A 6,532-nucleotide genomic window follows, 5' to 3' on the forward strand; every position below is an offset into this window, starting at 1 on the left:
TTCTAAAGAGACGGACCAAGAGACTGTGGAGAACGAGGCGTTTCAGGGAGGACGCAGTCAGGCAGTGAGAGTGTCTGATGCAAAAACGGGGGCAATTCAGTCAACAGGCCTCCCAGGTAATTGCCGTCCTTTGATCCTCCAGCACCACGCATCAAAATCACTCCGTGTCTTCAGGCTCTTCCCCCAGTGCCCTCTACCGCGCGTCCTGTCGGCAGCACAACCCAAAAGAGTTGGTGGTACAGAGCGAGTGCTTCAAAAGCAGCAGCCAGGACCGGCTCTCTGAGGATGCCGGTCACCTCTGGGCTGTGGAGGCGCTTGCCGTCAGCGCGCCGGGGAGATGCTCCCTCGTAACCCTCCGTGGATGCAGAGAGATGCTCACCTCCCACCACACCCCGTTGACAGGACTTTCAGAACTTAGTCATTTGGGGAACAAGACCATCTGAGCCACGCTCAGCAGATGATGGGAAATGCGACTCTTAATGGAACGTACCCCCCTGCAATAGCTGCAGGCCAGAGCTTGCCCTGGGTCCCTAGAGGCCCCAGGCACGGCAGCGGGGGATCCCTCCTGTGACCTGAGGTCCAAAGGGATGCACTGACATGTCGGGCACAGGCTTTGGGGAAACCTCCACCATCCTCCTGCAACCTCTGCGCCTGAGCCATTTCCCTTTCTCTGAGGTTTTGCCTTTCTCTGAGGCTTTCCCTTTCTCTGGTTTCTATGCAGTTCTGTCCAAGCCCGGGAACGCCCACCGCGCCAGGATATATGGATTTTTTCGAAGCAGTCCAGGTACTGAGCCATCTGGCAGGGGGCCATAAGTGGGAGACGCGTCCCCAGTTCTCTGAGGCTTTCCCTTTCTCTGGTTTCTATGCAGTTCTGTCCAAGCCCGGGAACGCCCACCGCGCAGGGACATATGAAGTTTTTCGAAGCAGTCCAGGTACTGAGCCGTCTGGCAGGGGGCCATAAGTGGGAGACGCGTCCCCAAAAGCAGGCGGTGTGCAAGCAGGGCCCATGCTGGAGGGAAGGCGAAGAGAGAGGGCGAGGTTCAGGTGTCTCCCGAGAGGGCCTGACTCTGTCCCCTCAGGGTGTGGGTGCGGAGCTGGGGAGGGAGAGCTGGGGGTGGCACTCCCTGAGGCAGGGATGGCTTTTGTCCATCTCACTCAAAGGGTCGATCGGTCCAACGGGAGCTGTGCTCCCCGACGTGCTCTCCATTTGGCCTCATGAGTTCAGTTCAGTGGGACAAGTTGTCCCAGAGGGCCAGGGAGAGCCTCCATGCAGCAGCACTAGCAGCGAGCCTCGTAGAGTGGAGGTGGGCGAGCGCAGCAGAAATTGTGCGCAAATGCGGAAGGTGACCGAGAAGGGGGAGCAGACCGGGGACACTGCGAAAACTGGGTTACGGCCACCCCAGAGTGCAAGCAAAGCTGAGAGCAGAAAGAGAGGCTCCAGAGCGCGTTGATTTGCAACGGCCTTGGGAGTTTCCTTGGCTTCTACCGAAACCAAGGAAACGGTGCAGCCCCAGGACGTTCACCGGTTCAGGGAGGCCAAGCAAGTGCGAAGGAACGTTTCCTGGCAACGTCAGACCTCCTGTGAGATCACCAGTAGCGTGCGGGACACGCTAAAGTAGAGCATTGTTCCTCCAGGTGTGGGTGGCAAGACAAATGCAAATGCTGCGGGTCATGGAAACTTCATGGAGTACTGCGTGGAGGGTGCCATGGCAGTCCTGGGCTCCATGCTGCTTGGGATGGTGTTTTGTTGTGTGTTCCACCTGTGGAGGAAGCGAAAACGGTGAGTGTTGTCAAACTTGTGTGTCAGATGGCTGCTATTAGCCACGAAGCGTCTGGAGGCCAGGTATTCTGGCGTGCCGAGATAGTTACCGGCCAAACGCTCCGACAGACAAGGCTGTCCCCTTGTCTGGGCAGGGACGGGCACGGGAGCCGAGTGCTGGTCTCTGGCAGGCACGCCGAGAAAGGAGAACAGGAGGCTCTCCTGGCCCTGCAGTGCCGTGCCCAGCTCTGGGCCCCTCGCTCTGCCGGGGTCAAGTGCCCTTGGCGGCACGTGCAGAGCAGGCAGGTCAGGCTGCTCAGGGCCGAGAGGAGATGAGCCGTGGGGAGGCGAGCAGAGCCCCAGCCGAGGGGTGCAGGGCACCCACGTTTTCTGCACAGAGCTCTCTGTGCCCACAGCTCCCACGTGCAGCCGGGTGCCCACGACCCATGGGGTGCCCACGCTGCCCCGCACCCTGGCACCCACCCGGCACCGCAGCCACCGCGGGGCCTCAGCAGTCTCCTCTCTCCACAGGCGCCCCTCCGCAGCTTCAGGAGCCTAGCCCAACCCCAGCAGCCATCCCTCGCGCCCGGACAGCCGTCCGGACGGCCCACCCCGGCACCCCTGAGAGCTGGACCCGACACCAGCGGCCGTCACCTCTGCCTGGAGAACTGGCCGGCCTGGCACAGCGCTCCAGGGGACCGGCCCTCGCCAGCCCGGACAGATGCCTGGCCCGCCCACCTCCACCCCGGCCTCCACATCCGTCAGACACAGCTGGCCAGCTGTTGTGGGACCAGCCTAGGACCCTCCAGCCCCCGGAAGAATTGAAACCACCCCCCGTCCCCCGAGCCCATTGCCCCAGCCCTCCTGACAGACTCCCGACCCACAGCGCCAGGGATTGACTGTTTATTTCAGAATAGTGGTAGTAGCAATAAATAGAGGTCAGTAGCACACTTGTCTGGGTCGTAACGGCAGCAAGCTCAGGAACTCACGGGTTCTGGGTCGAACTTTGTATCGGGGCACGAGGGACAGCGAGGGAGGTCCCCGTGGAGTAGATCTCCATTTACCCTTTGTCCTGGGTTGAGTGAGTGGTGGAGTTTTTTGGTGGCAGGGGAGGGGGCTATCGGGGAGGCCCCCTGTGAGAAGCTTCTCGAAGCTCCCCCAGCTCCACGTCAGCTCTGTTTGGGAAATTGAGCCAATCAGCTGTGCCTCTGCGATAACGTATTTAAGAAGGGACGTGGTGACGGGCAGTGGGACTTGTGAGGAGGAGTTGCTGCAGCTGCATGAACACCAAGGTCAGTGGAGGAACGGAGGAAGAAAGGAGGGGGGAGGTGTGCCAGAGCAGAGACCCCCCTGTATCCTGTGGGGAGACGGCAGGGCGGCCCCCCCCTGCCACCCATGGAGATCTACGGTGGAGCAGACATTGATTTATGGCCTGTTGCTCCTGCTTGCCTGATCAAGGCTCTGTGCCCGAAGAAGGCCAGGATCTCATGGGAAAAGGTAGCCCCACTGCTGTAATTCAGTGCTGGGAGGATTGCAGCATGCGGGGGAGTCCCACGCCGGAGCAGCTCGGGAAGGGCTGCAGCCGTGGGAGGGAATCCAGTCGGAGAAGGTTAGTGACCCATGACGGAGTAGTGTGGGGAATGCTGCGGCCCATGGGAGGAACTCATGTCGGAGAAAGTTTGTGGAGGACTGTCTCCTGTGAGAGGGGGACCACAATGGAGCAGGAGGAACAAGTTTCGGACACTCCCCTCACCGAAGATGAAGGAAGTGGCAGCACTGACTGCACCCCCCATTCCCTGCCCCTGCGCCACTGGGGGAGGAGGTAGAGATATTGGGAGCAGAGCTGAGCCCGGGAAGAAGGGAGGGGTGGGGGGAAGGTGTTCTCAAGATGTGGCAATGCCTCTCACTGTCCTACTCTGTTATGTGTTGTGAGTGTCTATAATAAATGTATGTTCTTTTTTCCTTCCCCTAACGAGTCTGCCTTTTGCTCATGATCATAAAAGGGGGATTTTTTTCCCCATCCCAGTCCTATCTTGAACCCCAAGCCTGGCTCTCTGTCCCTTCTCATTGCCGGAGGGGAAGGGAGAGAGAGCTGCTGCATTGTGGTTGGCTGCCAACCAGGCCTAAACCACAACAATGGTATCGTATCAAGCGGATAGAGCGAACATATTGGGCTCTTCCAAAAGGGTCGTGATCTTCACTCATAAGTCAAAGGACCGATTGAAACAAAATAAAAAAGGCCCAGACAATAGGCCTCAAACCAAAGTCATTGAGAATTGTAACAAGGTAAAGTTTGAACTTACTTAATTTCAAGAGAGTTGGATTGCTTCATTCTTTCCATATCACATTTTACCAATTGTGTTTTGAGATGATCAATTTCTTCTTTGTACAACTCAGCACCTTTATCTAATTTTGCCTGAAAATAAAAGATTTAGTGTGAAGAAAGGCTTGTTACTTAGCAGTGAATCTAAAGGTTGCTTACTTTGTATCTTTACTAATACCTGCTAGATTTTGCAGGTACAGGACTGGGAGCAGGAAGTTATTCTGGAGTAAGAACACCCATGTTATCAACTAGCGCCACAGTATTAGTTGGTATCCTAATTCTGGTGTATTACATGCAATCATATTTTAGCAACTTTTGCTGACTTGTTTGCATATATAAGTCTGGGCATTTTGAACCAGTATGGTAATATATTACATAGAAAAAACAGCTCATGCTTCAGTTTCCAAGTTCCAGATTTTCTTACAAGGTTTCAGAAATGCATCATGTACAAATGAAAAATTTAGCTTCTAATATAACAAGGGTTCTAAATTTTGTCTCTGAAGGCTGCATTGGTAGAATTTGAAACCACAGGCCAAACAGGCAAGTAGAGTGTTTTAATTAAGAATGCCATACAGAACAATAAAGAGATGCTAGAGAGCTATGTTTCATCTACAACAGTTCTCAAGCATGCTCACTCGCTCCCTCTGAGATGAGAGGAGAATGAGAAGAGTGTTTTGCTCATACCTGAAGACTCTGATTCTCTGTTCAGGTGGTTTTGAGGCACTTCTGTCTCATTCACTCTGGCTTGCAGTTGGGTGAGCTCACTTGTTGCTGGTTTTATTCTTATCTGTGCTTCTAATTTGTTTATCCTGTCATCTTTGACATTTTTTCCCCACTTCATTTATGACACTTTCCAACTTCTGAATTTTTATTTCCATAGCCTATTCAAAACCACTGCATCTCCTAGCATATTGCAAGATTAAAAAAGACAACCCAAAACCCCACACCACATGTGTCTAACAGAGTAAAAAGAAAACCCTAACTCCCCACCTCAGCCCCCCCCACTAACGTTTTCTTAAATTACAAAGGTGGATTAAGGTAACCATTTGTTTTCTGAAGACTTAGCTGATGAGCAGTAACTAACTGCTGACATTTAGGAGAACAGAAAACCCACCGAATGCCAAGAGCTTACACACAGCTTTGTAGAAGACTTAAAAGCTTCTCCATGTCCCCTGCCAAACTCATTTTCAGCATCTTCCTATAAACTATAAATTCCTAAAAAGATTAGGCACTTTTTACGCATGTTCCCTTCTCAGAAATTTGCTATGTTTGCAGTAGCAAGACTGAGTCATTTGTAGAAAACTGAATTCTCACAACAGCCTACCTTAAAAAGGTGATGCAGGATTTTTAACTCAGGTTTGAGAATATTACCTGATATTTCCTTCTTGTTTCATACAAGACCTAAAAAACTTACTTTCAACATAGGAAATACAACAAAAATAAAACATACTCTAGAATTACCTTCATGGTTTAGAAATCAGCTTTATGTATAACCACACACATAGGTTTGTCGGTTAAAAATCAAAGATAATACAGTGCTTTACATCTAAGAACAAGCTGTGGAATGACAAATTCTACCTGACTTCACTCAGTTTTACTCAGGAAAATTCAGAATTATTAAGTACTACAAAAACATACATGAAGATTTGCAAGACTTCCTTAAAATGCAGTTCTTAGGTGACTTCTGACTCAAGATTATCTCCCTTCTAAATCAGTTGAATCTGTTTAAAAAATAAGCTTGTAGGGAAGATTCTTTTCCTTCAACACTGAAGGAGGCTTTCTAGTAATGACATACTCATGTTGTTAGTGTTTCAACACTTGGTCATTTCACTAGAAAGATCGCTTTTTTACAACACGTGTGAAACAACTAAAGGATTTTAATTATACCACCTGAGCACACTTGATCCTTTTAATAAGTGTAAATACGAAGTAGCTCAAGAAACTGGTTAAAGTGATAAGTATAAAGCTGAAAGCAAGCGGCAAGGTCCCGTACCTACTATCACATGTTCCGCCAGCATGCTGATTTGTCTCTACAGTAATTTCCTGTGCACGTGAGCCAGCTCTTCATACCGCCTCTGCTAATTATTCTTAAGAACCACATCACCCTCCATCACCTCCTAATACCTCTCAGTGAAGAAATAAATGGGCGGATTGATCTGTTGGTTTTTGTCGGTTTATTTTTCATTCTGTGTTTATTGGGTGTTATTCTGCAGGAACTAACACAAACTGCATCCTCAGAATTTGTTACCTCTAAATTCTGTTATACCTACAATCACTAAAAACAAACAATTATAGGCACTATTTTTTTTTCCCACTACATTTTCCTTAAAGATCACTTTGTTAGCACAGCAAAGAGAAGAGCTGAAGTATCTTTAAACTGTCCTCTCTTTGCTAAGACCTGAAGGGAGCATTCAGGTGGGGTTTTTCTTGTTTGTTTGTCTGGGCTTTTC

Source organism: Tyto alba, unplaced genomic scaffold, assembly GCF_018691265.1.
Source record: "Tyto alba isolate M040663 unplaced genomic scaffold, T.alba_DEE_v4.0 Super-Scaffold_36, whole genome shotgun sequence".
NCBI classification, from domain to species: domain Eukaryota; kingdom Metazoa; phylum Chordata; class Aves; order Strigiformes; family Tytonidae; genus Tyto; species Tyto alba.